The 25,486-nt window shown below is 41.8% G+C and overlaps 1 protein-coding gene across 1 annotated transcript in view; it reads right to left on the bottom strand.

Moving 5' to 3' along the window:
* Positions 1 to 16,675: 16,675 nt before the first annotated feature.
* tm2d1 (TM2 domain containing 1) overlaps positions 16,676 to 25,486 on the bottom strand; it is a 49,976-nt gene continuing 41,165 nt past the window's right edge. The window contains exon 7 of the mRNA XM_078407279.1: positions 16,676 to 19,084. The gene's annotated coding sequence lies outside the window, so the exon portion shown is untranslated. The remainder of the gene's footprint in view (positions 19,085 to 25,486) is intronic.

Below are 25,486 nucleotides of genomic sequence, written 5' to 3'. Positions count from 1 at the left end.
AGCGCTGGTTGAGATGTGGGAGGAGGAGGAGAAGAAGGAGAGTGGCTGCCATTGTTGTTGGAGTCGTCGACAACGCTGTCGGTTGAAGCGGGTGCTGGAGGAGACGGAGGGGAATGGTGACGCCGATTGAAGCAGGAGCTGGAGGAGACGGAGGCCGTTGGTTCAAGCGTGTGCTGGAGGAGACAGAGGGGAACGACGACGCCGGTTGAAGCGGGTGTTGGAGGAGACAGAGGGGAACGATGAGATGACAGGGACAACGATCATCTTCTGCTCGGAGTCTCCCCTAAGGCCGGGGGCGGGTGAGGGGAGATGAAAGGGGAGAGAGAGCCACTCACCCCGGCCCCGGGCAGCTATGGCAGCGGCCAGCAGGAGAGCGGCCTGCCTGCAGCCATTTTCTTTCGCCTTTTCTCTGACGCTGCGCTGCACCATGGGAGGAAGGTCCGCTCTACACCGCGGGAGGAATGTCAACCCTCCCCCAGCTGTGCACTCGCGGAACCCTTCCTTGGCTGCCACTCCCGTCACTCGGGTGGGCCCCGTCCCTGGCGGCCATCTTGGGCACCCACCCCCCCTCATTGGTCGCCACTTCCGTCACTCGGGCAGGTCCCATTGTGATGTCGAAAGCGGCTGACAGCCAAGGAGAGTGGAAAAGTGATTTTTTTAAAGTTTAAATCGTCAATAACTTTAAAAATATAACACCAATTTGAACGAAACTTGCTATTTGCACACCCCAGGACAATGGTGAGTAAGGTGGGCCTAGAATTGTTGCACTATCGTGTACCGTTTTGGCTGTATTTCGGGCACGTACAAAATCTATATATATATACATATATATATACAATATGAGAGTTTTAGTAATTTACTAGACCAAGTGGACCCATTGGGCCCAATCCTGCATTGGTGCAGCAACCTCTCCTCCCCCACTCCCCCCTCCCTTCTCCCCCCTCCACTCCCTCACCAACCTCCCCCTCCCCTCCCCTCCCCTTCCTCTCCCATCCCCCTCCCCCTCCCCCAAGAGACAGGCCGAGCCCTGCTCCTATCTGAGATCAACGGGCCCAACTGCTCAGGCACGGACGCGTTTGTTCTGCGTATGTGCGTATGTGCGGATGCGGTGGCCATCTTACGTAAGTACCAGGTCAACGGGGCTTCCACTGTGCATGCGCAGTTTTTTAAACTGTAGAATGTGAACAACTTTAAAAATATAACACCAATTTCAATGAAACGTCTTCTATACGAATGCATTTCACGAGACATTCAGAGCAGTTTGTCTGAATTATATTGTATTACGGCAGAGAAACAGATATCAGGTCTGATCATGCATGTTCATGATTTGTGTTTACGTGTTGGATGAATTGAGCAAGAGTCCTTATTGCCATAGTCATCCCAGAAGACCGACAGTCTGCAAGCAGCCACAGCAGGCAGATCCATTGGCCCTGGATATGGATTGTCAGAATGGGTAATTTGACAACTTGGGGAAAACAGTTGACAAAGGTTGAAATAATAAAAAACTGTCTCGACTACGCACAGGTACAAAACCGAAGAAGGCGCTGATCTGAAAGGCGAATTACATTAGAAATCCTCTTCCAAAGGGTCAGCAAAACATATAACTTAACTCATTGCAAAAGTAAGGAGTTTCAATATTTGTCGCCATGTTCAGGAATGTTCCTTCATGTGAAAATCAATGAAAGGCTCACAGTTGTCTGGTTAACATTATAAAGAATGTTAAAGTTGATAAATTGATGTAAATAATATGAATTGTTATTAGATTGTAGATAATTTCACAAATAGCATTCCATACAGTTTATATACTCCAATTACATAGTAGCTAATTATTGAGCTATTTGGAAGGGAAACGTTTCTATTATTTCAAATTTTTACCCTTCAGTCGCGAAAATTCCATGCAGATGGATCATAATTGTATCTGACGTGCATATGGATGTCAGGAAAGTGCATTAGGAAAACATTAAATACAAGCCTGTTGTGCGAACAGCAGCAAAATGTATTGGAAACAAGCTACGACCAAGTTTGAGATGAGAAAGCAGCATAGTCAATTGTAATCATGGAAAGTAACATCAAACATAGAAAATAGCTTTTGCTGTTTTCATTATTATTGAGTTAATAAATTATGTTTGGGTTTTTTTGTGTGCTGTGCACTACTTATTTTGGTATTAACAAAGAAACAGTGCAATTCAGCAACTTGTAGCTGGTTTCAGATATGGGTGCACCCTACTAGAATTGAATGTAATATTCTGTCACATTATGAGCATATCTCCTGGAGGATCTCATAATTAACACATTCATTACAAAAAAAAGCAAAATTGAGTGACGGCATGATGAAGTTACACAGCACAGAATCCGTGCTTTGGCCCACCATGTCCATTGTATGTCCCAGCAATCAGGCCCGGCTCGCTGCTGTGGACCGGGGACTCGTACGCCACATACCGACGATGGTGGGCCTGCTCCCTGTAGACCGATGATGGAGGATCCGCCTGCCGTAGACCAAGGAATCACTTACCGTGGTCAGCAGCTTGTGGAGTTACGATGGAGAACCCGCCGGTAGGTCCGCCCACCACGGACTCCGAACTTGACACCGAGCCACTGGAGTCGACAGGACCCGCGCCGCCGTGAGCGAGGTTGGCCGTCGAGAGTGAGTGGGACATCGTGAGCGAGGTGAACCATCGAGAACAATGGGGAGGACCCGGCGGGGAGGGGGCACGAACAAAGGGTGAGTGTTGGAGGAGGGGGCAGCTGTCATGTGTGGCGGCAGGCAGCAGATAAGACTGTACAGTGAACTTTTGTAACTTTGTCGACGCCAGACACGTGGCAACTCTTGTGTGCTGCTTAAGTGAAGTCTGCTGTATGATTTTACCAGGCTGTATGCAAAACAAAGCATTTCACTGTACCTAGTAAATGTGACATTAAAGTATAAGTGAATCATTGAATTGAATCAATAGCTGTACTTGTCCCCAGTACAGTGTTGCAGTGCTAATTGTTTAGGTGCCGGAGCTGTCACTGGTGCCAGAGCGGCCGCTGTTAACTTCCCGGTAGTTAAAATTCCCCTCTGTTTGGCTTTTTTTTACAGAGGTGCCGGAGCGGCACTCCGGTGAGCCCCGGCAGCACTGCACCCCTGCCCCTGTACCCTCATTTGGTGTACAGCATGTTCTCCAGTTGATTGCATAGGCAGTAACAATGAATAAAATCCAACATAACTCACGTTAAAGACTCCCACTCAATGAACAGGCTATTTGGGAACTCTTTCATTAAAGAGTATATAACCGCCAGCGTTACTTTTTTGAATCTGAATGCTGTTGCTGAGTGTTGGAAAATGTGTGAACATGTGTGTGAGTGATGATGGTGGTGGTAGAAATCACAGATGCAAATTCTGTTCAGTTACAGACTATGCAACCCACATAATTTATAAAAGCATCTTTAAATTATCAGCTACACTTCCAAGTACACATAAAAAGACATAAATTATAAAGTTAAATATCTAGGTAATTCAGAATTAGTTACTTCACAACATATTAGCATGTAATTAATTGCCACCTTAAAACACGAAGCCTGGGTCCTCACAAGTCTTGGCAAACCCATCAGCATTGGACATGAGCAACTTTGCAATTAAATAATCACGCATCAAGTCAGAAAATGTAAAGCTGGCTAGTTTAATGTGTCATAATTTTAGTCAAGTCTATCGTCATATGCACAGTGTGATACAGGTACAATGAAAACCTTGCTTGCAGTACTGTCATAGGCATTTAGACTCAGACAACACATAAACATATAATTTGTACATAAATTACGTAAAAAATTCTGCATGACAATAAAAAGAAAATAAAGACTGAAAAATAAAACAGGACGTTAGTTCAAAAACACAATTAGGAGCTGCAGCTAGGTGTGTGAGGCCTCAGCTTTAAAGTAGGAATTCATCGATTTGGCAGTGCAGAACCCTGGAAACTTAAAATCAGCTGGACAGAGGGGTACTGAGCTAAAAAATAAACTCTATTTAATTCTTCATGGATGTCTGACTGCTGAGTATTTCTAGTATATTCAAATTTTATAAATGATTTCTCGCATCTGCAATTTTTATTTTATTTTTCCAAATTCTTCAAGCTTGTTCTGATTCGGACAGAGTGAAAGTGAGTACAAAGGGTGAAACAGCAAAATGAATCCAGAACAATTTAATTTCTCAAGCAAATTGGCAACTCAATTTATTCTCTTCCCAGTTGACCTTGTGTCTAAAAGTGTGGGAAGCATAAAACTTTGATGGGAATGGCCCAATTAACTTTCCACATACATGGGTCAGAATCTCCCAAAGCCACAATGGGAAGAAATGTACTGTTTTATTGATTTACATTTGCAAGAATCCACTAAATTAACAATGGGAGATTATTTTGGCCACAACTGCACCATTTCCAGTTCAAAATTAGTAAGGAGGTTGTAAATCCAGTTTAAAAGAAATCCAAAATCAAAATACATGAATAAGTTTTAGTATGAGTGGTATTCTTGTTACAAAGGATCTCAAACATCTGACCACAATAAAAATAAAATATAGCCATTGTTATAAACAAAGCAACAACAACTTGTACTTTTAAAGTATTTTTGACATAGACAAACATCTTAAAGCACTTTCACAGGAATACTATTTCACAAAATTGACACAGAGACACATAGGGGGATAGTTAAAATGGGAACATTTTAAAGAGGTTCCCAGGGGAAAGTGAAAGTGGTGGAGAGATTAAGATGTTTTGACAGGGATCTCCAAAGCATAGAACTTCAGGAGCTGAATACATGGTACATATACGGCAGTGACCAGAAACTGATATGAACACATGACTAGAATTGGAGTACTGGAATACCCTCGGAGGGTTATAGGGATACAACTGTTTAAAGTGGTGGGTCATGGATAATTTGAAAAACAAAATTAAGCTGATCCTGTGGTTTAATGGGAGCTAATGATTGAGCAGTTTATTTAACAATATTTTTTAAATGTGGTGATTAGGTAGCTACTGTATCCATTTGATTCACTAACAAACCTGGGTAAAATAATTATGCTTTCAATTATTTAATTTTTGTGATTATTTTGACATTGTTTAATTTTCTTGTGATTTTACAGCAATAGTTTTTCCTCATCCATTATATTTGTTCACTTGCAAAATCTGAAAACACATTTTCAACTCTGCCCAACTGTTAGTCTGCTTAATTCAATAAGAACATATTTAGTTCCTTCAATCTTTTGCCATGCCCTGCTGATTTAAAATGTGATAACATGCTATTTAATCTTTGATTTTTTTCCAATTTTTAGCAAGTTATTGACCATAACTACAGTAATCAGTGAACATGCTGCATTCTTGCAGCTGTTAGTCCAGTTTGGGCCTCTACTAATAAAATGGAAAATGTTACAATTATGCTATCGGAGTAATAATTAAAGTAAATTCTGAAGAAGAAAGTAAGAAAAGGCTTTCCAGTTGGAACTTATTACCTGAAGCCCCTCTCCAATTTCTCGGTAAAAGGAATAGAATACCTGACCTGACAGCTTCTCGGTGTTTTTATATGTACCTAAAAACATGCCTCATACCAAAAAGCAGTCCGGTTCTCAAGGAAAGATTACATTGGATGCTATCGTTTTAAGAAACAAACCAAACACACCACATTCTTTTCATGAATATGTCATCCTGCTTCCTCTTCCATTACCAATCTGCAATCTTTTTCCATTATGAAATCTTTGAATCCACTACTTTAATGGTGCTGTAAATCAGCCATCCAACATACAAGACATGAATATATGGTACTATTTACATGTAACCATACAGTTGTGTAACTTTAGAATGGGAATCTTTTGACAGAGAGGATATCACTTAAAACACAATACATAATTACAACAAATATTTTCATTCTTTCTGCTGTACAATCTGTCTGAAAAAGTTGAATCTTCCCTAAATGCTAAACACTTTAAATAGACTTTCAAAATTCGCTCATTAAAGAAATGTTGACAGTCATCTGAGAAGTTGACCCACTAGTGCTTTGGATAATGGACCCAGAGCCACAGCAGCTTGGTCCTTTCTCCAAAAAATACCCTTAGAGAGGGTAAATAGGAAGGGGGAAGGAGAGAAACCTGTAAATATTCCATGATAGCTTCAGCTACAAAATAGGTTAATTTGGAAAGACATTTAATGACATTTACCAACTCAAACACAAATATAGAAACATTCAAGCACATTTGTAATACTGTAGATTATTTTTAACAGGTTTATGCTGTTACTCAGTACAGATGAATTCCATAAATATTAGTTTGGCTTTCTTGTGAATCATTTTTTTCAATGGCACTATGCAGTGACAAAAAACACTAAACATGATATGCATTGAACAAAAATGACTTTTGTAGCTGAAAGCACAAAAAATCTTAAAGTGATTTAAATAACGTCAACAACAATCAGTTTCAACTTCTTGCATTGTCAGTTGCAAAGTGAGGTAGAATCCAAGAAAAAATTGCCTGGGTTTTGAATTTTAGATGAAAACATATATAGAAATCGCATCATGGTCTCAATATCACTCCCTTTTTCATGCCCTGCAATTACAAAACAGCACACAAAATACACGCTTGGACAAGGTTATTAACATTATAGTGCATTAATATTACCAAGTCACATCTGCGGCCCAGACCTTCTCTGGCAGAAGCCAGAAAGCCTTCAGGGCCAAAATGTTAATGCATCTCGGAGAGTAAATAGTCTGTTGCCTTTTCACTTTGCAGACCTATTCCACCCGAAAATGCTTTACTGTAAATGAACTCTGGAGATGCTCAGATTGCAACTCTGAGCACATTCACCCTCTAAGTGTCTGAGAGTCAGCATTCTTAGGGAGATGGCGGCTGAGACGGAATCACATGAAAATCAAGGAATGAAGAGAGGCCAAAAAAAATGAATAAAATACTTCCCAACACAAAAAATAGCTTACCTTCTCCACTGACACAAATAAAAACTTTTATCTGGGGACCCAAATTATATCGTATTTCAGCAAGTGGCTTGAATAATTTGCATTTCTATATCAGCTTCCATGCAGAATATGCCATAAAGAATTCCACAGGTGCAAAATCAGACAAAAATAAACACTAAAATAATTATTTGAGTGTTTATCAAAAGCTTGGACAAAAGGTTGGGTTTTCATGAAGTCCCTGAAAAGGCGAAGAAGGAGAATCAAAGTAGTTTATAAGAAATTCTGAAGCCCAAGTGGCTGAAAGTACCGTGGTGTGTGAAGATCGATAGGTAACGTTCCAGGGATAGATGTAGATAGTCTTTGCTGTGAACAATATTTGGGGTTAGAATCTCAGTTTTGGATCAAAAAGGACAATGCTCTTGAAATTCCGGTTTACTTTGAGACTGAGGCAAGAGGAGGAATTGAACTGGTCATTTGGGAGCAATATGACTTAGATTCAATCTTTCCAATCCTAAGGTTATGAATATCTCAAAGCTCACCATGTTTACTTAAAAGACAGCATAAAGATGAAAGTTTGGAAGAGTGAAGAACTTTGGAATATTAATACTGGTTTTAAAGACTAAAATAAAACCTGAATGAGATTCTTGTTTACTTCCAGAGGGCCTATAGTACCCGATGCTGAGAGAAAAATCTGTTTGATGGCAAAACCAAATTGGTGCATGATTCTTACTTAGACCATCTGATGAAAAGAAACAACATGAACAGTTGCAAAGAAAAGAAATAAGGCTACCACCGGACTGGTGAGATTCATTGATAAATTTAATTAAACAAATAATTCACTAATAATTTTTCAGAATTAGGGCGAAAATCAACATAATGAAGGAAAGAAAACTTTGAATTGTACTTGCTAAAAATTGTTAGATTGCTGTCATTGTTGTTACATAGAAACATAGAAAATAGGTGCAGGAGGATGCCATTCGGCCCTTCGAGCCAGCACTGCCATTCATTGTGATCATGGCTGATCGTCCCCAATCAATACCCCGTGCCTGCCTTCTCCCCATATCCCTTGATTCCACTAGCCCCTAGAGCTCTATCTAACTCTCTCTTAAATCCATCCAGTGATTTGGCTTCCACTGCCCTCTGTGGCAGAGAATTCCACAAATTCACAACTCTCTGCGTGAAAAGGTTTTTTCTCACCTCAGGTTTAAATGGTGTGCTTCAAGCTGAATTAATTAAAGATGGAAAATGAAGCATTGCTTAATCCCTCATCCTTGAGCAAAGAAAAATGTAACGGGAGACAAAAATAGATCCTGGGAACATGGTTCAGGTCCAGAATATAAACTATTGTAAAAATGAAGAAATAAGGAATTCAAATGGCGGAATTTTGCATAGAACACAAAGTGGTGGAGTGATTCAGCGGGTTAATCCGCATCTCTGGAGGACACGGATAGGCGATGATTGAAGTTGGGTCCCTTCTTCAGACTGATTGTAGACAGGAGGGGGGGGGGGAGAAAGCTAGAAAAAAAGGTGTGGGCGAGACAAACCCTGGCGAGTGATAGGTAGATGAGGGTAGATAGGTGAAGGGGGTTTTAATTGGCAGATGGGTGGACAAAGGACTGGAGATAAAAAGATGTAAAGGAGACAAAAAAAGTGAGAGACAAGGAAAAAAGAGGAGTGAAAGAGGAATGAACTTGCTACAAACGTATCGTTAAAACCAGATATGCACTATATTAATTAATTAAATTACTCTGATGATCCTGGTTTTGGGATAAATACCAGGCAACGCCTCTATACCTATTTTTAAACTGCCATCGGGTCTTTTAGAAACCTGATGGGATCCAGTGAGAGCAGATGGGATGCCTCATCTGAAAGTGTGCCTGAGAATGCAACATTCCCTCAGTACTGCATTCCCGCAGTACTGTCAGTCTAGATTACGTGACAATGCTCCAGTGTGAAGTGCAAGTCCACACCATTTTGATGAAGAGAGTGTTACTATAAAAGAAAAGCTGATGCTAACATAGTATAGCTATTGTAATTTCTCGAGTTGCAACTAGTTACCATCGTGTGCATCTCGCCTTGCGACAATTAATAACAGCTTCGTTTTTAGTTTTAAAGAATTTTAGAGATATAGCATGGAAACAGTTTACAGAGACCAATTAACTTACAAACCCGCATATCTTCCTGATGTGGGAGGGCCCAGAGGCCAAGATAGACTGGCAATTGATTCTTAAAGGGTTGACGGTGGATATGCAATGGAAGGCATTTAAAGACCGCATGGATGAACTACAACAATTGTTCATCCCAGTTTGGCAAAAGAATAAATCAGGGAAGGTAGTGCATCCGTGGCTAACAAGGGAGATTAGGGATAGTATCAAAACAAAAGATGAAGCGTACAAATTAGCAAGAAAAAGCAGCCTACCAGAGGACTGGGAGAAATTCAGAGTCCAGCAGAGGAGGACAAAGGGCTTAATTAGGAAAGGGAAAATAGATTATGAAAGAAAACTGGCAGGGAACATAAAAACTGACTGCAAAAGCTTTTATAGATATGTGAAGAGAAAAAGATTAGTTAAAACAAATGTAGGTCCCTTGCAGTCAGAAACAGGTGAATTGATCATGGGGAACAAGGACATGGCAGACAAACTGAATAACTACTTTGGTTCTGTCTTCACTAAGGAAGACATAAATAATCTGCCGGAAATAGCAGGGGACCGGGGGTCAAATGAGATGGAGGAACTGAGTGAAATCCAGGTTAGTCGGGAAGTGGTGTTAGGTAAATTGAATGGATTAAAGGCCGATAAATCCCCAGGGCCAGATAGGCTGCATCCCAGGAGGTAGCCCCAGAAATAGTGGATGCATTAGTGATAATTTTTCAAAACTCTTTAGATTTTGGAGTAGTTCCTGAGGATTGGAGGGTAGCTAATGTAACCCCACTTTTCAAAAAGGGAGGGAGAGAGAAAACGGGGAATTACAGACCAGTTAGTCTAACATCGGTAGTGGGGAAAATGCTAGAGTCAGTTATTAATAATAATAATAATAATAATAATAATAATAATAATGCATTACATTTATATAGCGCTTTTCTAAACACTCAAAGACGCTTTACAAGGTTTACTAAAACATAAAAGAAAATAAATAGATAAATAAGTAAACGAAGAGAAAAGGAAAAAGAAGGTGAGGTAACGGTCAGTGATTGAAGGCAGTGCTGAACAGGTGAGACTTCAGTGATGTTTTGAATGTGGTGAGTGAGGAGGAGTCTCTGACGGTTTGGGGTAGTGAGTTCCAGAGTGTGGGAGCAGCGATGGAGAAAGCCCTGTCCCCCCAGGATCTGAGTTTGGTCCGGATGGGGGGGGACAGGAGGTTAGCAGCAGCAGAGCGGAGGGTACGGGTTGGAGTGTGTCTGTGGAGGAGGTCAGTCAGGTAGGATGGGGCCAGGTTATGGAGGGCTTTGTAGGTCATGAGGAGGATTTTGTACTGGATTATCTGGGGGATGGGGAGCCAGTGGAGCTTGTAAAGGACGGGGGTGATATGGTCACGGATCGGGGAGTGGGTGAGTAGACGGGCAGCGGAGTTCTGGATGTGTTGGAGTTTGTTGATGATTTTTGAGGGTGAACCATAGAGGAGGCTGTTGCAGTAGTCCAGACGGGAGGTGATGAAGGCGTGGATGAGGGTTTCAGCAGCTGTGGAGGAGAGGGATGGACGGAGACGGGCGATGTTTTTGAGGTGGAAGAAGGCTGTCTTGGTGATGTGTTTGATGTGTTTGTCGAAGGAGAGGGTTTGATCAAGGATGATTCCAAGATTCCGGATGTGAGGGGAGGTGGATACTGGGAAACCATCAATATTGAGGGTGAAGTTGTGGGTGGATTTGGTGAGGGTTTTTGGTCCAATGATGATGATTTCAGATTTGTCGCAGTTGAGTTTGAGAAAATTGAATTGAAGCCAAGATTTTATTTCAGTGATGCAGTTTGTCAGGGTAGAGTGCGTAGTGGTGGAGATTGACTTGGTGGAGATGAGGAGCTGGATATCATCGGCATAGCAGTGGAACTTGAGACCATGACGGCGGATTAATTGACCAAGGGGGAACAGGTACAGGATGAAGAGGAGGGGGCCAAGAACTGAACCTTGGGGGACACCTTGGGGGAGGGGAGCGGTGGGGGATTTGCAGTTATTAATGGAGATGAACTGGTGCCTGTCGGAGAGGTATGATTTGATCCAGGATAGGGCTGTGCCGGTGATGTTAAAGGTGGTTTCAAGTCGGGTAAGGAGGATGGAGTGATTTATGGTGTCAAAGGCGGCGCTGAGGTCGAGTAGGATGAGAATGTTGAGGTTGCCAGCGTCAGAGGAGAGGAGAAGGTCGTTGGTGATTTTGAGGAGTGCAAGATGGGATAGCAGCACATTTGGAAAGTGGTGAAATCATTGGACAAAGTCAGCATGGATTTATGAAAGGTAAATCATGTCTGACGAATCTTATAGAATTTTTCAAGGATGTAACTAGTAGAGTGGATAAGGGAGAACCAGTGGATGTGTTATATCTGGACTTCCAGAAGGCTTTCGACAAGGTCCCACATAAGAGATTAGTATGCAAACTTAAAGCACACGGTATTGTGGGTTCAGTATTGATGTGGATAGAGAACTGGCTGGCAGACAGGAAGCAAAGTGTAGGAATAAACGGGTCCTTTTCAGAATGGCAGGCAGTGACTAGTGGGGTACCGCAAGGCTCAGTTCTGGGACCCCAGCTATTTACAATATATATTAATGATTTGGACGAGGGAATTGAATGCAACATCTCCAAGTTTGCGGATGACACGAAGCTGGGGGGCAGTGTTAGCTGTGAGGAGGATGCTAGGAGGCTGCAACGTGACTTGGATAGGTTAGGTGAGTGGGCAAATACATGGCAGATGCAGTATAATGTGGATAAATGTGAGGTTATCCACTTTGGTGGCAAGAACAGGAAAGCAGACTATTACCTGAATGGTGGCCGATTAGAAGGGGAGATGCAACGAGACCTGGGTGTCGTGGTACACCAGTCATTGAAAGTAAGCACGCAGGTGCAGCAGGCAGTGAAGAAAGCGAATGGTATGTTGGCACTCATACCGAGGGGATTTGAGTACAGGAGCAGGGAGGTTCTGCTGCAGTTGTACAGGGCATTGGTGAGACCACGCCTGGAGTATTGCATACAGTTTTGGTCTCCTAATCTGAGGAAAGACATTCTTGCCATAGAGGGAGTACAGAGAAGGTTCACCAGATTGATTCCTGGGATGGCAGGACTTTCATATGAAGAAAGACTGGATAGACTCGGCTTGTACTCGCTGGAATTTAGAAGATTGAGTGGGGATCTTATAGAAACTTACAAAATTCTTAAGGAATTGGACAGGCTAGATGCAGGAAGATTGTTCCCGATGTTGGGGAAGTCCAGAAGAAGGGGTCACAGTTTAAGGATAAGAGGGAAGTCTTTTAGGACCGAGATGAGAACGTTTTTTTTCACACAGAGAGTGGTGAATCTGTGGAATTCTCTGCCACAGAAGGTAGTTGAGGCCAGTTCATTGGCTATATTTAAGAGGGATTTAGATGTGGCCCTTGTGGCTAAAGGGATCAGGGGGTATGGAGAGAAGGCAGGTACGGGATACTGAGTTGGATGATCAGCCATGATCATATTGAATGGCGGTGCAGGCTCGAAGGGCCGAATGGCCTACTCCTGCACCTATTTTCTATGTTTCTATGTTTCTATGAAACCCACACAGTCATAGGGGAAACGTGTAAACTCCACACAGACAGCATACGAGGTCATGGTTGGACCTGGGTCTTTGGCGCTGTGAGGCAGCAGCTCCACTGTACTGCTCTGAACAGTTAAAGTTGGATTAATAATGGGAAAAAGTGTATTACTGGTATTATATTACACAAAATGAGGTCAAAGTTAGATATAAATGCATTCTGATCAAATTTAACTTTTTAATTATCTTTGCATTCTTTTTTCTGCATGTTTAAAAACACATGCTGTTCCAGCCTCTTGTATTAGAAAGTTCTCAGTTTCTAGTACAAAGTAAAATAGATGAGATTGTTCAGATAAAATAAATTCAATGAATAACATTTCACTAATCAAGGAGAAGGAAACAATTCTTTTTTTTAAAAACTATCGCTACTTGGGTTACAAGAATCAACTGAAACATCATACAGTGTAATCACCAGCACAAAAACTTTTGTTAGACAATTCATTTTTATTGTTCTCAATTGTTGTCAATATTTGTTACTATTTAACGTCACTTCTCCATGACCTACACAGCTAATAAAATGATTCACAACAGTGAAATTTAAAACCAATACAATGTTCCCCAGTACCTTATCCTCAACTGCTGTCTCTAAAATTAGAAGTTATTAACTGCAATACTTCAAATTGTTTCCCTCTGGGGAATGGGTGGAACCAGAAACCAAACAGTGATAAATTGTTTAAATGTCAGCTAATAAATCACACTGCAACCAGTGTGAATAACAATCATCATCTTGGAATCATTAATATTTTCTTGATTTCAAAGCATATCTAGTTTTTTTTAAAGAATTACAAAATCTGTACAATGAAATACAATTATTCACTGATCTTTATCTCCTCGCACTCTGTAAACATATTGTAATATTTAGAATCATTCTCGTGGACTGATTATTACATTAAAAAAATCTGAAAAAAACGTAATTCTGATACCATGTGACAAAATACCATTATTTTTAGATGATAAACATTCATTCCATTGTGGATAATATTCTCCATGATTCTTCTTTGATATTTTAATTATGTACTAAGAATCTGGGACTCAACTGGGAATCAGTGCCTCCAGTAAGGCAGTTAGATCACTGAATTTTGATTAACCATCTATTACTTTTAATGAATTTCAAACCACAAGTGAAACATGAAGGGTTATGTAGCCTTCAAGGGAGTTCAATGTCAAAACTGTAACAAAACGTCCAAACTATTTAAACTTCCTTATTCAGCAACACAGTATTGTGAGAATTCCAAAGTTATAAATATCTTGATCTCTCTCTCATTGATCATTTAAATATTTCAATGCAAGCATTTTTTTATCATAGGCAAATTGGCAAATTAAAGCACACTGGACAACTGCAAATATAATGCAACTATTCAAGAGGGAAACAGAAAGCAGGAAATAATAAACAGCTAGTGTGATACCTGTCATTACAACATACCTGTCATTACAACATACCTTTCATTAGAACCAATCTGCAATCTTTTTCCATTATGAAATCTTTGATTCCACTAAATACTTTAATGGTGCTGTAAATCAGAGCCATCCAACATACAAGACACGAATATATGGTATTATTTACATATTACCCATCAGTTATGTAACTTTAGAATGGGAATCTTTCGACATAGAGGATATCACTTAAAACACAATACATAACTACAACAAATATTTTAATTCTTTCTGCTATATAATCTGACTGAAAAAGTTGAATCTTCCCTAAATGCTAAACACTATAAATAGACTTTCAAAATTTGTTCATTAAAGAAATGTTGACAGTCATCTGAGAACAGTACAGTAGAACAGTACAGTGCAAGAACAGGCCCTTCGGCCTGCAATGTCTGTGCCGAACATGATGCCAAGACCAACTCATATCTGCCTGCACATAATCCATATCCCCCCATTCCCTGCAATATCCGTGTGCCTATCCAAAAGTATCTTGAATGACACTATCGTATTTGCCTCTCCCACCACTCCTAGTAGCCTGTTCCAGGCATTCACCACCCTCTGAGTAAAAATATGCGCCCCACAAATCTCCTTTAAACTTTGCCCTCCTAACCTTAAAGTTATGACCTCTGTCATTTGATTTTTCAATCTTGGGAACAAGGTTCTGATTGTCTATCCTATCTCTATGCCTTACAAAATTTTACATACTTCCATCAGGTCTCTCCACAACCTCTGGCATACGAGACGAAACAATCCAAGTCTCTAACCACACCCTGTAACTAATAGCCCCTAATCCATTACCCATTCTGGTAAACCTCTTCTGTAATGGAGCAAAAAGAATTTCATACAATACTCCAAATGAGGCCTAACCAAACTTCTATAGAGCTGCAGCTTGACTTCCTGAATTTTATACTCAATTGACACAATGTGCTGGAGTAACTCAACAGGTCAGGCAGAATCTCCGGAGAAATGTCCAGATCTATGAAAGCATGCATAGCATATGCCTTCTTTACTACTCTATCTACTTGTGTTGCCATTTTCAGGGAGCTATGGACTTGGACCCCACAATTACTCTGAACATCACTTGGACCGCAAGATCTCTCTGTACATCAAGCACTTTGAATATGCCACAATCCAATGGTGAGAAGCCAATTGCAGGACATTTAAAAAATCATAATATAAGTAATGTGAATATGGTGTTATGAATATGGTGTTTGAAAAACTCACTAGAATCCTTTGAGGATGTAATAAATAGGATGGATGAATGAAAGCAATAATATATTTAGATTTCCAGAGACAGCAACTGCATGGGTTAAAGGTGCACATGATTGGGGATAATGTATTTGCATGAATAGGAAGGTAATAGGAACAGTGAATCAGGATGAATGGGTTATTTCAGAGTGTCATTCGGTGACTTGTGGGGTGCCATAGAATCATTGCCGGGGCCACTATTATTTACAACCTATATTAACCCTGACATTGAGATTTGCTTTTCCTTCCAATGAATTTGGAGTATTTTGTGCAGACAGTGTTGGTAACTGCTCCTAAAACCATTACACCAAAGAATAAAAGCATATTGACTAAGGTATTGATTTAGTCAGAGCCTAGACAATGATTAAGGCTAGTCACAAGGAACTACAGATGCTTAACATTAATGATTAAGGCTGACGTCTTTGCAAACATATTTACTCAGAAGTGCCTAGTGGATGAACCTTGATTTCATCAGAGGTCGGCTTCTAGTCAATTTGATTCATAAGATTTGACAAGTCACTGCAATATTCAAATATGATTGCAATAAAGGAACCTCATTTTGAAAACTGCTAAGCTACGTTCTGTCCAGAAAAGCTAAATAGATTCAGTACACCAGTACCCTGCCTGATGCTGCTCACGGAGCACTGGCTTGTTATAGCCCTGAACATTGACAGATATGTACTCCACGACACTCTGGGTTATGTGCTGCTGTGCTGGGAACCTAGCACAAATCCCTACACTCTGCTGGTGCTCCCACACTTATCATTCTTTACTACCACAGAATCTGGACAAGCACAAACAGCAATTGGGAAAAGACCGGGCCAAATAAGGATTCTAGAAACACTCGGAAGTGACACATTCTGAAGAGGTTCTGCTGTGTTTTGTGACAAGTATTGATTAGTAGGACTAGATGTTACAATCCCTAAGGTTTGCACTACAATTGACTGGTGTTGTTCTTGGGGGTGACCACTAGGTAATGTTGCTACCATTCAGACACATCTTCAGTGGTGTACCTCAACGTCACTGGGTGTTTCGGACTTTTATCACAAGACACCCTCAGTCGAGGCAGGCCCACTGCAGGGTGATCAGACCTGGGTGTGTGTCTTATGGTTAGCCTCATCACGCAATGTCATTCTAATGATGGGGGAGCAGGGGACAGAAAATCAGAAGCATGACATGGTCAAATTTGCAAGAAGGAATAATGAACCCTGGCTGCAGTCACAGTAGATGTTGATATTCAGCAGACGGTTTCTCCCCTGTTGGCTTTTTAACTTAATCTTTTCACATACCTTTAAATATACTTATTGTATAGTTGTGATCTATATATTTAGATAATAACTTTCCATTTACAAAAGGAGCCATAAACCATGTTTATTATGTGAACAAATTCTTTTACTGGCATTTTGAAATTACACTGCACCTTTATATATATATATACACTTATAAATTAGGCCTATAGGTTTCTACAAAAATTGAATATAATTTTTTTTTCTACTTAAGAACATGAGTGAAAGGTGTAGGTGTAGTCATTGGGAACTACATGCTGCTCTGCCATTTAACAAAATTATGGCTAATCCTTTACCCAAGTGCAACTTGCTTGCACTAACCACTTATCATTTGATTTCCTCAGGATCCAAAAATCTAATGATCTCTGGATTGTACAGAATTATAGGATTTTAATTGTTTGTATATATAGCATTTACAGATTATCTAGTTTTCTTTGAAAATTACAACTCAATGGGTTTTGAGAGCCACTTTACGTTTTGAAGTGTTAACCTTCCTGCAGCTATGAATTGCCAAGGTCTAAATTGTATCACAAATGTTCATGTCAACATGAAGCTCATTGAATGCAGGGGTCTTCTCCAGGATCTTCATAGATCAAAGATCAGGATTAATTTTTCTCTGTTTTTTAGTTACATAATCAGAATCTTCATCCAGCATCAAGGTTGGAATTGGGGGAAGAGCAGCTGGACCCAAGGTTGTCAGTATTGAGGTTCCCTGTTGGAAGGGGGAACAGTAAGACCCTCTAGAGTCAAGTTGGAGCCAGCAACGTGGAAGGCCCTGGCCTGGAACTGAGCCCGGACCCCAGTTGAGTCAAAGGCCCGGCCTGCTGGTAGCCAGGCGAGAGGTTCAGTTCAGCAGACTCAGTAGCCATGGCCCAAGGTCAGTCGGAGTGCAGGTAAGATGGCGTTGGTGGGCCTGGCCAAGGAGCAGCCAGGGTGGCAGTCAATTTCAGAGTAGCGCCCGCAGAGCTAGTGAGCAATGGTGCTGTGCCTTCCGATTGCGATGGCACTGCTGGTCCCGGCCACGTGGTGATTGGGCACATGGCGGCGAAGCCTCAAGCCTGCGAGCGGTCGGGAGCATGGCTGAGTTGGGGAAGTGGCTGGTCTGGAGGTAGGTAAGCTTGTAATCCTTGGTGGAAGTCAGGTAAGACATGGATCCGGCGGAGGATGAAGTAAACTTGAGGTCCATTGCAGGTCTGGGTGAGTGAGGCCAGGAGCTGCGTGCGAGGGCCTGCTGGTGACGGTGTCTGGCGGAGAGTATAGATTGCAGGGTGCAGAAGGAGAATTGTTCTGAGAAGCTGTAGATGGAGTGTAGGTATCTGAAACCCTGGTTGGGCCCGAACCGGGAGGCCTGGAACTGGAATTGGAAGCCATGTGGCAAAAGATGGTAGAGCACGCAAGTGTTGTGGAAACACACGTGGCTGTGGTAGCGAGTCCAGGTCAGAACATGGTTGAAGAGCAGGGGAGCAGTAGAAAACACAGTCGGGTATCAGTGTGAGAGTCTCATAGAAATCTCTTTACAGAGAGAAGAACTTCTTCAAAGTAGGCATAGCTTGAACAGATTTCGCAGTGGAGCAGTGAAATGCAGAAACAAGGAACTGCAGATACTTCTTTACAAAAGAAGAGACAAAGTCCTGGTGTAACTCAGCGGTTCAGGCAGTATCTCTGGAGAACATGGATAGAACATAGACGTTTTGGGTTGGGACCCTTCTTCAGAATGACCAGATAATCTGTTTGAGTTCACTGTTGACCTAAACAATAGAAAGAGCATTTACTGCTACGAGTCACGATCTTTTATTTCAATTGGCTTAATGATTCGGCCAAAAGTTATAATATATGATTGGTATTGCACTTCCTCAATATTGCATCATAGTTCAGGTTATATGCCATAATCAATCTTCTGGCTCAAAGGTGAGAATGTTTCACACAAAGGACAACATATAATTCACTTCATAGAATTAGTCAACTAAAGAACATTGAATGGAGAAGTAATTTGAAACTGTATAAATCGACATTATGAAACGCAGTAATGATTAGAAGATATGTGAATAACAAATTTGGCAAAGGCAATGAAATGTATTTGTTTAGCAAATCGTCACCATACGAGGAAGAATTGTTTCAAAGACATTAATACAGTTACATTGAGAGAATTACCAAAATTTAATGTATATGCAGGCTTCGTATGCCTATTAATTTAGTTTTTAAAAAGTCCGCCTGATCCAGCTATTTGCATGCAGCTATATTGATGGTTACCAGGTGTTCACCAACAGAAAAGGAAGCTATTTAACTCCTATATAAAAGTCCGCTGTTTCTCTTCTGCACACAGAATATTGTTCTTAAATCTTCATTTGGTAAAGTTGTCCAGTTTTTGCCACTGACATGCCTGCAATGCTCATACTGTGTCTTTATTTCCTTGATAGGTTTCCTCTGTGAATTAAAAGGTGAAAACGTTTCTGTGTCAGATAAAAAAATCAAAGATGTTAAAAGATCAAAAGTTAAAGAGTTAGCAAAATTGAGTTGTGGAACCAGACATGAACTGAGTGAACAAATATACAAAGTCAATACCCACGACAGTTGAACTCAATAGTTGCACTCAGATTTCAAAACAAAACAAGATCGGAGGTGGATATGAATACACCATGAACATCTCATTGTTTGTAACGAAATCCTTGAAATTAATATACCCAACATACACATGTCTACATTGCATACAGTGGATGTAATGAGATATTCAGCATTATGTATGCTATAAAGATTTTGCACAGATCAGAGTGTGCATTATGAATCATCCAGATCAATTTTCTGCAAGGCTGCATCTCTATTCTTTAATTCAGAGGATGCAAGAATTTCTGGCAAGGCCGATGTCCATTGCATTTTTACAATCTGTCCGAGAAGGCAGCTGTGTGCCACCCACATTTGTAAAAGCTGCACAAGGTGAAGGTACTCCTTCTGTGTTTTTAGGTAGAGAGATCCAAGATTTTCATTAACTGATAACAAAAGAACAGTGGTTTAATTCCGACTGGATATTTGTGACTAGGAAGGGAACTTGAAAGTGTTGGTGCTCTCATTCACCTGCAGCCTTCCAAGTGATAGACAATAGACAATAGGTGCAGGAGTAGGCCATTCAGCCCTTCGAGCCAGCACCGCCATTCAATGCGATCATGGCTGATCACTCTCAATCAGTACCCCGTTCCTGCCTTCTCCCCATACCCCCTCACTCCGCTATCCTTAAGAGCTCTATCCAGCTCTCTCTTGAAAGCATCCAACGAACTGGCCTCCACTGCCTTCTGAGGCAGAGAATTCTACACCTTCACCACTCTCTGACTGAAAAAGTTCTTCCTCATCTCCGTTCTAAATGGATAGAAGCTGCAGATGTTACAGACGCGGAAGTACATCTTTGATAGGACAATTTGCAGCCACTTTGTGCTAGTTGAAAGTGGGTTACCGGTCAACTGAACTGAAATGTCTGAAAGCAGAATTATCTGCGTACTGGAGTTGCCCTCAATCATGCAACTGGGGAGTATTTCCAAAACTGTGTTGACAATGTCACCGTCGACAAACGCATCCGGTTGTATCCCAATCAAAAACCCTGGATGACAAAGGATGTCAGGTCTCTCCTCAAGGACCGTAACACCGCCTTCAGGTCTAGTGATAGAGCTCTATACAGTGCTGCTAGAACCAACCTGAAGAGAGGCATCAAGGATGCCAAAGCGTCCTACAAGAGGAAGATTGAGGACCACTTTTCCAACAATGACCCACGGCGGGTATGGCAAGGCATCCAGCACATCACCAACTACAAGACCAGCAACCGCACGACTGCCGACGCCTCGCTGGCAGAGGAACTTAACTGTTTCTTTGCTCGTTTCGAGGTGAAAGCTACAGTGGCAGACATAACACCCTCTCCAGCACCTGACAGCAACACCTTCACTGTGCAGGAGTATGATGTTAAGCGCGTGCTCAGAGCAGTGAATCCCAGGAAAGCTGCAGGCCCCGATGGTGTGACGGGCAGAGTGCTGAGGGAATGTGCAGACCAATTATCTGAGGTCTTCACAAAAATCTTCAACCTGTCCCTTTTAAAATCCACCATCCCTCCCTGCCTGAAGTCCGCCATAATCATCCCACTGCCGAAAAAGTCTGTCATCAGCGGTCTTAACGACTACCGTCCGGTAGCACTCACACCGGTCATCACAAAGTGCTTCGAGAGACTGGTCCTGCAGCACATCAAAGCCAGCCTCCCACCCACCTTCGACCCACACCAGTTTGCCTACAGAGCAAATAGGTCTACAGGGGATGCCATCGACACTGCTCTTCACACTGCACTGACCCACCTTGAACACCAGGGGAGCTATGTGAGGATGCTCTTCCTCGACTTCAGCTCTGCCTTTAACACGGTCATCCCGAGCAGACTGGTCACCAAACTTTCCGACCTTGGATTTTCCCAAACCATCTGCCAATGGATCAAGGACTTCCTGACCAACCGCCCCCAGACCGTCAAAATAGGCCCTCACCTCTCCTCCACCATTACACTGAGCACCGGCTCACCACAGGGCTGTGTGTTGAGCCCCATCCTTTACTCCCTCTACACTCACGACTGCGCCCCCACCCATCCCACCAACACCATCATCAAGTTCGCGGATGACACGACTGTGGTTGGACTCATCTCAGAAGGAGATGAGACAGCCTATAGGGATGAAATCCAAAGGCTGGCAGCATGGTGTTCAGTGAACAATCTGGTCCTGAACTCCTCCAAAACAAAGGAACTTATAATTGACTTTAGAAAAACCAGTGGAGATTACGACCCACTCTACATCAATGGGGTCTGTGTGGAAAGGGTACCAGCTTTCAGGTTCCTGGGTACGCACATCGCAGAGGATCTTACCTGGTCTACCAACACCATCACCACAGTAAAGAAGGCACAGCAGAGACTCCACTTCCTGAGGATCCTCAGGAAAACCAACCTGCAGGAGAAGCTCATGTTGTCCTTCTATCGCTGCTCCATCGAGAGTGTGCTGGCATACTGTATAACCACATGGTATGCCAGCTGCTCAGAAAAGGACAGGAAGGCCCTTCAGAGGGTCATCACGACGGCCCAGAAGATCATCGGCTGCTCACTGCCCTCCCTGGAGCACCTGTTCAGCCTACGCTGCCTCAGTAGAGCAGGCAAAATAATAAAAGATCCATCCCACCCCGGCCACCGTCTGTTTGTTCATCTGCCCTCTGGTCGACGTTTCAGGTCGATCAAATCCCGAACAAACAGACTTAAGAACAGTTTTTACCCCAGGGCCATACAAGAACTGAACACTACCTTTGCACTAGGCAACACCGTTAAAAAATCTTGTACTTAATATAATTGTATTTAATTGTATTTATGTATTTATTTGTTTTTGCATTTATTGCATATATGTTTGTACGCACCGTCAGGATTGGCTATTTTTTAATTTCGTTGTACTCGTTGCTATGACAATAAATATTATTATTATTATTATTATTATTTAATCTGACTCCTGACTTATGGAAAAGTTTATGAAATGAAAAGGCGAGTCAGAGTCGCCTTCTGGCCGCAAAGGAATATGTAGGTGGTCAATCTTCTGGCTTCTGGGTAACAGTGAACTCTCACCTACAAATCTGTCTTGCTCATCCAACATTTTTCAATCTGTCCACCCTTCTTTCAGTTCCGACTGCATCCTGAATGTTGACAGAATTGCAAATAAGCTTATGTTGTTATTTATACGATGCAGACCAAAACTGATAATGTTGTTGTAGGCTGATTGAATGATAAAGCCCCTTCTCCCCAATTAACAGACTGGCCTGTATCAACATCCCAGAAAATATGTTACTGATTCTCAATAGTCAAGCAACATTAACATCTTGCCCTCATTATCTGAGTGTCAATTTGTAAACTACATTCTTATTGACTGAGCATCAATAACATTGCATCCATCAGCCAAAACATTATGACCACTGACAGGTGAAATGAATAACATTGGTTATCTTGTTACAATGGCACCTGTCAAGGGGTGGGATATATTAGGCAGCAAGTGAACAGTCAGTTCTTGAACTTGATGTGTTAGATGCAGGAGAAATGGGCAGGAGTAAAGACCTGAGCAACTTTGACACGGGCCAAATTGTTATGGCCAAACAACTGGGTCAGAGCATCTCTGAAATGGCAAGGCTTGCGCTCCCGATCAGCATTGGTGAGTACCTACCGACTGTGGTCTGAGGAGGGACAAACCACAAACCGGGTGTTGGGTGCCCAAGGCTCATTGATGCGCGAGGGCAACGAAGATTATCCCGTCTGGTCCGAACCGACTGTGGGAAGACGACAAATCGGTGGAGGGAGGGTGATGCTCTGGGCAATGTCCTGCTGGGAAACCCTGCAGGATAATGCGCCCTGCCACGCTGCACACATTTTTCGGGAATGATTTGAGGAACATGATGAAGTGTTCACGGTGTTTCTCTCGCCTCCAAATTCTCCAGATCTCAATCCGATTGAGCAGCTGAGGGATGTGCTGGATCGACAAGTCCGATCCACGGCGGCTCCACCTCGCAACTTGCAGGACTTGAAGGATCTGCTGCTAATGTTTTGGTGCCAGATACCACAGGACACCTTCGGGGGTCTTGTAGAGTCCATGCCTCGGCGGGTCGGCGCTGTTTTGGCGGCACTCGGAGGACCAACAGCATATTAGGCATGTGGTCATAATGTTTTGGCTGATCGGTGTATTGAACAAATGTGAACAAAATGGCTGTGATTGGCAAGCAAGCTGGACAAATTCAGCAGCTGATCAAATGTTAAGTTTCTAAGCTTATGACCATTTTTTGAGGTTTTGTAATGTGTTTTTTTTTGTTGCAAACCATAGCCAAGAATCCTATATTGATACAATGCTTTGCAAGACAATGCCAAGCGGTGTACCAGTTCAATTAACCAAATTATATTTTACTTTGCTTTTCTTGGAAGGGACATATCTGGGTAATTTTCCATGTAGCTGTAACTGCATAGCTAGAGGCACACCTAATTTAGTACAGGTCTTTAGTATTACGCTTGGCAGGTGATCAAATCCTTAGCTCATTTGCAATTCAATTTTTTATTTGTACCATATAGAATTAATTGAATTTGCTATAGATTGGCTTGAGTCTTTCTTACACATAGGCACAGAGCAGAATGAAGAAGATACCAAGCCTTGGGTGATAGGAAGAGAAATAACACAATTCTGCTGCTCGTGCCCCACATTTCAGTGGTTAGACCAGTTCTGAATCTCCCATTTGCACAATGCTAGTCTACTCAAAACACTAAGAGTGTTTTCAAAGTGAAGATGTTGGGAGAAAACTCATCAGAAAATAATTACAACCATGCATTAGTTAGCAATGCCCATTGTCAATTTGTAAAAATATGAATTTGGAAGTAAAGGAGATAAACCATGTATTTGACTTTACATCAAATTATTGAAAAATATGCACTAGTCTACTGTTATGATTACCAAAGCCAATAATTACCTTCTCACCATTTTGACTTAATTGTAATAATGGAATTGCTAGAGTAGAAAAAATATTAGTAATTACTGCTAATAGAAAAATGTAGTGCAGGAACAGGCCCTTTGGCCCATGATGCCGTGAGTTGAACATGGTTCTAAATTGAACTAAATCCTTTCCATCTGCATGTGATTGATTTCCCTCCATTCTGCTGCATGTTCATGTGCCTATCCCAAAGTCCCCGAACACCATTATCATATCTGATTCTATCACCACTCGGGGAGCGCAAGCCAGGCACGTATCACTCTCTGAGTAAAACAATTGCCCAGTACATTGTTTTTCCATAATCTGTCGCCATATTCTCTATTTCCCGCCAGCCACTGGAAAGCCTGTAGTATAATCACATCAGACGGAGTGTACTTTTATTTCTGAGCTCTACCCATATTGCCTCAGCGGATGAACCTTCCAATATGTTCTCTCCAAGTGTAGCTCTGAAATTCTCTCAGATTCGTAATGCAATTGTTCCACCGCTTTCACCTCCCTGTCCGCAAACATCTTAAACATCAACACTCAAGAATACTCTTGCGCTGCCAGTCATGTCCCTCGCAACCACGTCTCTGTAATGGCCACACGTCATTGTTCCATGCACTAATCCAGGCTCCAAGTTCATCTCCCTAACCCATATTACTTATTGCATTGAAATAAACACACTTCAGCTCATCAGTTTCACCATGTTCATTAAACTGTCCCTGCTTGTCCTTCCTTTGAGACTTACTTGCCATAGCCTATTTTCCTATCAGTCCTTCCACCTGCTAACCTGCTGCTCTTGTTGCCACCCTCGTGCCAAGTTAGTTTAAATCCTCAAGAAGATAATGTTGAGAGGACTCTAATTGTTGCTATGTAAATTCCAGCTCTGACAAGGCATTCAATCAAGAAACCAATGAAGCTATGTAGTCCCGTTCAAATATGTTGGGAATCATTACGAGAGTATTTCTATACTAACTATTTTCAGTAGTTTTCATTAGTTTTGCAATTTATACAACTGTAAATGTTGGAAAGCAATTATTGCAGGATGCAAAGCTGTTTCAATGATAAGTAGAGATCCATTCAAATACAAGTTAGATAAATTTGTTGCCAAAATTAACATTTGGAACATGACATGAGGTTAAGTGCTACATGCTTGAGAGAGAAAAAGGGATTCCAGATCAATAGTTCCCAATGGTCCACAATTGAGTCATTTCTTTTTTCCGAGTCTGTCCCAGGCAACCCAATGGAGATTAATTGCTACGGTTCGTCATCAGTCCCATTATCATTACAAAATGCAGCCACTCTGAATGGTAAACGGCAAAGCAAATAGACCTT

This window comes from Rhinoraja longicauda, chromosome 11 (assembly GCF_053455715.1).
Source record: "Rhinoraja longicauda isolate Sanriku21f chromosome 11, sRhiLon1.1, whole genome shotgun sequence".
In the NCBI taxonomy this organism is placed as follows: domain Eukaryota; kingdom Metazoa; phylum Chordata; class Chondrichthyes; order Rajiformes; family Arhynchobatidae; genus Rhinoraja; species Rhinoraja longicauda.
This window is presented reverse-complemented; position numbering and strand designations above follow the sequence as displayed.